The sequence below is a fragment of the Suncus etruscus genome, chromosome 5 (genome assembly GCF_024139225.1).
Source record: "Suncus etruscus isolate mSunEtr1 chromosome 5, mSunEtr1.pri.cur, whole genome shotgun sequence".
NCBI classification, from domain to species: domain Eukaryota; kingdom Metazoa; phylum Chordata; class Mammalia; order Eulipotyphla; family Soricidae; genus Suncus; species Suncus etruscus.
In genome coordinates, this window is record NC_064852.1 from 88,555,985 (window position 1) to 88,565,281 (window position 9,297).

The window sequence follows — 9,297 nt, forward strand, 5'->3', positions numbered from 1 at the left end:
TCTTGGGGAACTTTTGTTCCTATTAACCTTCCCTACACACAAGCACAAAAGCATAATTCACAGAACATACATTTTAAAAAACAGGCTTAATACATTTAAATACTCAGTAAAACATTATACGATTGGAAACATTAACTATGGAAAACAATAAAGCACATTTAAATCATAAAGAAAATGACTTAAGACAAAGTTAGATGAAGGCGGTTAGAAATCAAATCTTTTAGTTGGGCTAAGCTGTATTACTCTCCCTTTTTTAAAAAAATTTTTATACCACAAACTAACTAAAACTTATTCAATCATCACCAACTATGTGTAAAATATGTGGCTACCCAATTAATTCTTCACCTAAAACCATAAGTCCAGATGCAGGTTTGTCCCACCCTGCTCTCGTCACATGGTTTCGAGTTCCCAGGGGTTCCAGCCGCAGCAACTGCTTAGAGGCTGGGTCGAGCTTGCTCCTGCCACCTCTGGCCACTTGCAAGCTATTCACCTCTTTTTTAACCCGCCACAAGGTCTGCAGCAGTATGGGCACTCTCGGCTGACTGCAGCTGCCTGTAGGACAGGCACTCTTTGCTGGGCACTCTTTGCTGATCGCAGCTGGCTTTTTTTTGCAGGCAGCACTTTGAAAGCCGGCTCTGCTGCCGCAAAGCAACTTGTTCATAGCTTTTTTCTGCAGGGCACGTCTGGATGTTGAGTTCAAAGTGATTCAAACTAAAAGTCCAGTCCGAAATTTTCAAAGTTGAAGTCCAAATTTAAGCCAAAGGTCATTCTCAGAAAATCAGAAAATTGTAGAAGCTTTTTTTTTTCTGAACCTTTTCCATTTAAGGCCCTCCATCAGTATCTGAGAAGGTTGAGGTTTTTGGAAAAAGAATTTTCAGCAACAAAGTTTCATTCCTGAGTCTCAGATGGGAGTGATACAAGTTTTCAACTCCCTTGTTTTACTGATATTTTTGCCTCCAGAAGGAGTCGTGGCCATCTTTGAACATGGCTTCACATGGCCAAATGCTTTGGGCTGACTCCATCTGAAAAGAGCCAAAATCAAACAGAAAAGCAGAAATCTCACCATATTCGCTATTTTCTTGGGTCCAGGGTTCACATCCATGTCCAGGTCGCCAGTATGTTGCATCCAGCCCTTAGGATGGGCTTGGATGGTAGATGGATGGAGACCTTTGTCCTTAGACCCCGGGCACGTGGCTCCATCCCCCATTAACCGGCAGGTCATTATCTTCAGGTGGTCGCAGCAGGAATCAGACTCACTCAGACAGGCTTCAGGGAGTATCAGTTTTATTCATACCCTCTCCATCACATGTGTGGTCAATCTGAACCATTTACACATGCTATCCATAGCTTGCCCTGTGTCTTAACTTCTTTCATCCATGTCTCCTCCAACCTTCATGCTGGCAAAAGACCTTAATCCCTTGGGTCAAAGGCCTTATATAACCTTCCCAAGACCCCTCCTAGGAATGGGCGGGGTCTTGCAGGTAAAGATACATGTAATATCCGCCCAAGACACCACCCAGAAATGGGTGTATCCCATGCACCTGATTAAAAATAAAATTATGGGAACTATTACAGGATGGAAAGGATAAAAAAATCCCTCATGATAGCATAGTAGGTAGAGTGTTTACCTGGCACAGCTGACCCAGGTTCAGGTCTAATGTGACATTAGAATCCCTATATTAGCATACTAAAACAAATTAAAAAAACCCTAAAACTTGAGCATCTTGAGTATATCATTCAAACCTACTGCTGACATGATACCTACCCTACAATGTCACCCACATAGTGGCAAATTGTACTTTTGCATATGGCTAAATATAAGAGTATTGCTGGGTATGTCCCATTCTGTCTGTATATATACCATGGTTTCTTTTCTAGTCATCTGTTCTTGGAAAAAGAAAAAAGAAAAAAAACCTACTGCTGACCCTTCCAACAGAGCATATTATACTGATTGCTTCAATAAAATATGTGTACATTATTTGCTCTTTGTCCTGATCCTTAAACTATCTCTCTCTTCACCTGATTTCCTTAGACATTTTATTGTGTGTCCAAGAGAACAAGAATAGATGGGGAGAGGTGTGTTCTGAAGAGATAGTATAACAGGTGAAGTTCTTGTATTCCAGGTGTCTGATCAGTGATCAATCCCTGGCACCCCATTTGGTTCCCCAAGCACTGTCAGGAGTGACTTCTCAGCACAGAGTCAAAAGTAAGCTCTGAGTACTGCCAGATGTAACCCAAATTAAAACAAACAAGTAAAAATATAAAACAAGAAAAGAAACTCTGGGCCTCCCCAAACCTGTGTTTAATTGGTGACCTAGGCAGGAAATTCCCCAAGAATGGACAAAGACACTGTATGCTACTCACCTACTTCCTACAATCACTGTGTCCACAGGAGAAATAAAGGTCTAACAGGCTCCTGTCAGCTTTTCAGAAAGCTATCAGTTGCTCTCTCAATCCTCATTTCTTCATCTTGTCTCTAAATCTGGGACCCTGTGATTTGGAGGAGTGAATCCCAGAAGTGTTTCTCAGTTCTTATATCTCTAACTCTATGGCCCCATATTCTGTAATGGTTTTATAAGCTTCCACTGGGACCTTTGGGGCAGAACTAGTTTTCCTTGTATTTCCTGTGGGCCTCCTTCTTAACTTCTTAGTTTTTCATTGTTGCTCTTCCTCTGAATATGCAGCTATTTTTCTTTATTTAGTAGGGCACAAGAAGCAGTTGATTTGGGAGTTTAACTGTTTGTTTAACCAAACTTATTTTCTCCTTTTTAGGGATCCCTGAAAAGTATTTTAACCCCTCTTTTGACAGTAAGACTAAATTTCTAAAAAGGCTAGAATTTGTGGCCCAGGTTTAATAAGTTATTCCAGGAAGGCATATTTCAAGTCAGTATAAATGTTCATAGTTTTATCTTGCACCAATTCTAGAATCCTGGCAAAAGCTATTAACTCTGATTTTTGAACTAAAGTATCAGGAGATCAGTTTTTTGCCTCTGTTGTCTGATTTAAATCAACAACTACATTATCAGTTTGTCTTATATTTTTTTTAATTAAATATATGCTGCCAAAAGTAAACCATATGTTCTCTCTGGCAGTGGTTGATCTTTCAAAGCTATTCTACTCATCTAGACCCTGGCAGTGACTTGAGGGCAGTCATGTTGAACCATGATTTCTGTAGATAAAAGAGTGGCTGAGTTAGGCTAATTATGGGCCTTAAGGGTCAGTCACTTCTGGATTTTCTTTTGCAATATTCAATCTTTACACTTTCTTTGAGGGTATTTTAAACCTGATGAGATCCTGGCTTCTATAAGCTATTCCTGACTAATTTTTGGATTTTAAGTACCAATAAGGTGGTGTCTTTTCTATGACCCTGATTTAGACAGCAGGTGCAGCAAAAACCCACAGTTCCCAAGACCAGAGTGATAATATAGTGAATAGGATGTTAACCTAACACATGGAGGACCTGGGCTCGAAACCTGATATCCAATATGGTCCTGCAAGCCTGCCAGAGGTAATTCTTAAGTGCAAATACAGGAGTAATCCCTGAGCATCATGGCCCAAAAAAAAAAAAAAAAAAAAAAAAAAAAAAAAAAAAAAAAAACAAAACCCAATGAACAAAAAACAACAATTTCCTAAAAGAAAAATAATTACTGTTTTATCTTTAAACTACCTAAATCACATATTCTTTTCTACTGGTAAACACAATATCCTCAAAGATGTATGAGCCTAAAAGCAGGTGAGAAAGAATCTATGGGAAAAGCCTCCCTTTTGTTTTCACATGAATTTCTGTTATGACTGACCAGAGACCATTGCCATATTAAATGCCAGATACTGTAATTACACCCCTCTTGGTTACCTCTCAAATACTTTGGTCACCTTCCTATAGTGCCTTTTCTAATGCTACATCTATTTCTCTTCTTGGCCACAATTTTCCAATCAGAAATGAAGAAAGAGTTATTCTTATAAATAGTCCCTAAGGCACCATTAGTGTGGCACTGGTACATAACATCACCAATGCTTTTGTTGCTACCCACCAATTGCTGCCAACAAATGTCATCACAGTAGTATATAGAAATAAAGTATGCAGGAAAGCAAAGGCTGAAAACATCCCCTACCTGCCTTGCCCAGATCAGCATCTCAATAGATCCAAGGAACTAAGCTTCCAGGAAGTGGGCCTAAAAGCCTTCAGACAAATCTAGGAGGCAGGTTACACAGTAGAAGATATATAGGATTCCTTTTATGTGCAGAAATTTTTATGTGATTCTCCCAAGCCAATGGAAGAGCTGACGTATGGTTGTAAAAGCCACTACAGATGTAATGTCCAGACAGACCTCTCTGTGAAGTGACTTCAGCAAGTAATTTTCTTAACATGAAATCTTTTCTAAAAAAGAATTAAGCCAGACTAAAGACTAAGGGAGAAATAGATGCCCAGAAGCAACAAAACTGAAAAGTTGGTCCACATGGTGGGGTTGGAATTGGAGTATCATATAGTACCTTAATAGAGGCAAGTAGGTACCCTAGAGGTGGTGTAGTATTGAAATGATAGTTGCATGAAACTACCACTAACAGTACTATAAATCACAGTACCTAAATAATGATTAAGGAAAAAATTGGGGGTTGGGCTAGAGTGATCATGCAGCAGGTAAGACACTTGCCTAGCACTCTGCTGACCTGGGTTCAGCACCCTATATGACCCCCAAAACCTGCCAAGAGTGATCTGTAAATGTAGTGATCACTGAACTCAGGAGTAAGCCCTGAGCACTGCCATATGTGGGAAAGAAAAGAAAAAAAAGAAGAAAGGAAGGAAGGAAGGAAGGAAGGAAGGAAGGAAGGAAGGAAGGAAGGAAGGAAGGAAGGAAGGAAGAAAGAAAGAAAGAAAGAAAGAAAGAAAGAAAGAAAGAAAGAAAGAAAGAAAGAAAGAAAGAAAGAAAGAAAGAAGGAAGGAAGGAAGGAAGGAAGGAAGGAAGGAAGGAAGGAAGGAAGGAAGGAAGGAAGGAAGGAAGGAAGGAAGGAAGGAAGGAAGGAAGGAAGGAAGGAAGGAAGGAAGAGAAGGAAGGAAGAGAAGAAAGGAAAGAAGAAAGAAAATAAAAGAGAAAGAAAAAGAAAGAGAAAGGAATACATTCTTTTTTTAAAAATAGAGCTATAGGAACTCTCATGGAATAGAAAGGACCTAAAGTCTACAAGCAAAACTATCAGTCTTATCTAGGTCACAAATTCTAGCTGTCACTCATATGACATTAGAATCCCCATATTATCAGATTGAACCAAATAAAAATATACCAGCTTAAGCAAAAAGGACTTCTTAATTATCTCATTCAAGCCTGCTGCTGACTCTTCCAGCAGTGACCCTTAATTTGCTTGCCTCAACAGAAAATGCACATTCTCTGTCTGCTCTTTTCCTTGTCCTTTAGTCCTTTGCCATGTATCTTCACCCGGGATTCTCAGAAATTTCATTCTTTCACCTGAGAGAACAAGTACTGGGCACCACTTTCTGAAGCTTTAACAAAAGCAGAAGTAATTGTTTGTGGGGTCCTAGGAGTAGCTGGAATAAAGTTGGGAGAGTTAATAAATATAAAATATCTCACAATGATTGACAGTGAAATCTCCATTGCAGGAAAGCATCCACACCGAGGTAAGGAAGGTCTTTCTCAGAACACACAGCCACTTTGTGACTCAGAGGAGTAAGGGGACAGGTTAGAGAGACTCCTGTTTGTTTGTTTTTTTAATTTATTTTGGTGTCTCCATTCCCTAAACTGTCACTCTCATATTTACAAGTAGTCATCTCAGCGAAAGTGTCACCCTAATTGTCCACATTTCTAAGGAGCATGACTTAAAGTACGTAAGTTCTTCCCATTTCTAGCCTCAATTTACAGTCCTAAATACTCAGCAAATATGAATACTCAGCACCTGGTCCAAGTATTACTAGCAAAGAATACAATGGACAAATTCTCAGCCTTTGTTGGTCTCATGCTCCATCCTTTCCAGTTTTATCTTTCCTATCTTCTTTCCCAACCTGAACACACCACCACATTCCCATTTTTCTTGCCTTTATTTCCACTGTTCTATGACCAAAACATTCCATTCTCTTCATCAGAGTTATGATCATCTGAATTTATTTGGACTTTCCTAAATGTCTGAGTTTGTAAACATCCTTTTTTGTCTTTCTCTTAACTCCTGAAGCACCAAGGCAAGAGATTCTAGTAAGTAGCTGCAGTTTTATTTCAGTGAAAATGCACTCCAAAGATTTTGGAGTAGGCCTATGGGAAAGTGGGTAGCTGACCACTGTGTTTAAGATACAAAGTTTTTTAAAATGTGGGGGAAGGAGCCAGAAAAATAGCACAGCTGCAGGGTGTTTGCCTTGCATGTGGCCAACCCAGAACAGATGATGATTCAATTCCTGGCATCCCATATGGTCCCCCAAGCCTGCTAGGAGCAATTTCTGAATGCAAACCCCTGAGCCCTGCTGGGTGTGACTCAAAAAACAAACAAACAAACATAAATAAATAAATAAATAAAATGGGGGAGATGTTGGCAGACACACACCTGATGGTACTAGAAGGGGTGCCAGGAATTGAATCAGGGTGAGTCATATGCAAAGCAAGAGTTTTAACCCTTGTATTTATCTCTGGCTCTTAGTGTGGAGAGTTATAATGAGGTTTAGGTTTAGCTCCCTCTACCCCCAATTCCTCCCTTGTGGAAGTTTCATTTTCATACGAGTTTACTCCTGAGTTCTTTCTGCATTGTGTGAACTCTACCATGTTGCTTTTTCCTCAGAATTATCCCCAAACATTGAAAATCAGACATTATACTATAATGAAGAAAGGTAACCATAAGTACAAGGGGCCTTTAAGGACACATGGTCCAAAGCGGGGCTAGTCCTGCCTGGTGTGCAATGGCTGCAGGCAGCAAGTAGCCTCCTCAGCAGTGTACACAGCCTGTGGCTTGTATGGGCTTCATAAGGGTCTGTGGAGACAATTCTTTGTCATGAACTTTCCTATCTGCTCTCATACTGGTCCCAACTTTAGGCTCCAGACAGGTATGTGTTGGGGAGTGAGACTCTTAGAAAAGTCCTAAGGCTTAACAGTGGTCAGGGTCCATATTGGCCAAGTCATCCTATCCATCTGCACCAAACTGCAGAACAAGAAACATGTGATTGAGACCCTGTGCCAGGCCAAGTTCAAGTTTCCTGACCAAAAGAGTCAATATCTCAAAAAAAAAAAAATGGGGCTTTACCAAGTCTAATAATACAGTTGAATTTGAAGACATAGGGACTAAGAAGTGGCCCTTCCCAGATGACATGAATTCAAATACACTCCTAATCATAGGCCTCTAGACCAATGGCAAACACTGTACTCTAAGACCTGAGAGCCTTGGAGATGCCCTCTCCAGTTTCTGCTCCCTACCCCAGAACTCAACCACCTCAGGACACCACTGCAATAAATCCTGCTTCTAAACAAACAAGGGTGGAGACAGTCCTCCTGCCCTGATAGTTCTTTTATTTTTCTAATTGCTACTTCAAACTTCAAGGTTATTGTTCATTTTTTCATTTAAGCAAATTAGTCCCCCATTCTGGCTTGGCATGATGGTCATGAATGGGTAAACTTTCTTCCTTCCTACTTCTCCTATGAAACTATAGTGCCCTCAAAAACTTCTAGCACATAAAGGTACACACAGATACACATACAGACACATGCACAGATACACAATCTAGTGAGCTGGAGTTGCCACTAGAATGCAGTTACAATACAGGTACCAGTAACATCACAGGCACCTGGTCCTCTTGCATGGTCAGAACCTGCTCAAAACCAACAGAATGTGTTGAATCTCTTCCTAACTCAACTTATAGCCACCATTACCTCCTGTTATCTCATTATCTTCAACCATACCTATTGCAATCCACCTAAAAGGACAATAAATGAGTCACAAGTGCCATCATCACTTACTGCAATCTGCCAAAAAGGAAAAAGGACAATGAATGGGTCATAAGTGCCATCATCATATACTCAGCAACATAAATTTCTCTTTTACCCTGGCTTTATCTCCAAAGATGGCAACCAAGTCAGCACTAGCCCTGGAAAGGAATCAAATCAGAGAAATTTAATAGAAAGAGAAAAATATTCTCCTAAATGGCAAGACCCATATGCTTTGGGGTCAGACCTAATTAACTTACAACCTCTGATGTCAGCAGCTCCCAAAACTCATGTGGTACATTTGCAAATGCATTCCAGGAGAGTCTATATGATCTGGTGTTGACACAGGCCCATAACTGTCAAAGGCAGTAGTTTTCAATTTATGGGTGCCATAAAGTCTTAGCAATATGAGTGCTACAATCTGTGGTGTGTTTTTTGACAATAAGCAGAATGTGGGGGATGGGGTGTTTGGCTCCCACATTTGGTCTTGACCATGGCTTATGGTGGCAAACCTGTGGTAATTTCTATTATTGTAACACAGCTGCAATAATAGCGCCAAACAATGAAATCAAGTTTGTAAGTGCTAGTACATTTTTACTAGCAAACTCTAGACTTATGCATCAGATCAAAACTATGTTATTTATTCAACATACACTTGTTACCACCTTCCATGTGCCAATACAGAACCCACACAGTGAGGACAAAAACCTGGCTAGGACCAGAGAGATATTCAGGGCTTCTGGCACTTGCCCTGCTGGCTTAATTCCCAGTACTACATGTCCCACACATATTACAATGCAACACTGTAGACTCCTTAACTTTGTCTAATACTGTGAAGGAAGAACTCACACTATCACTGTTCTAAGGCTTTCTTCCTAGATAAAATGGATAATAAATTTACCTCCTAAAATTTAATAAATGTTAGAAACATCTAAAAACCACCTTAGAAGAACAATAATATAAAGAAAATTATAAAGAAAAAGGTATAGTATGCAAGATTAACATCAGTCTTTACTCATGGATGATGAGTATGGAGCTAGACCCTGAGGGATGCACTGGAAGAGTGAATTTTGGGTCAGTGTTTTGACCCAAAGACATTAGTATGGCAGATTATTGGCCAAAATCAAACAGCACCAAAACATTTATTTATTCTCACTTACAAATACAGATATTTGAAGATACTCAGAAGGTGAGTTTCAAAAATCCAGGCATCATGGTCCCAAGTTGGCACAAACAAGTGTCTGAGGTTTCTTTGTGTGTATCTGTATATGCCTGTGTATGCAGATGTTTAAATGATGATGTTTCTCAATCAATATCATAGAGTTCTAGACTGCAGCCAGAAAATATTTACTATAAGGCACCAAGTATGCTGCTGAAGTGGGGCAAAAGG

At 39.9% G+C, this 9,297-nt stretch overlaps 1 pseudogene; it reads left to right on the top strand.

The window, feature by feature from the left end:
* The first annotated feature begins 6,810 nt into the window (after nt 1-6,810).
* On the top strand, nt 6,811-6,974 carry LOC126009949 (uncharacterized; annotated as a pseudogene).
* Nucleotides 6,975-9,297: the final 2,323 nt, after the last annotated feature.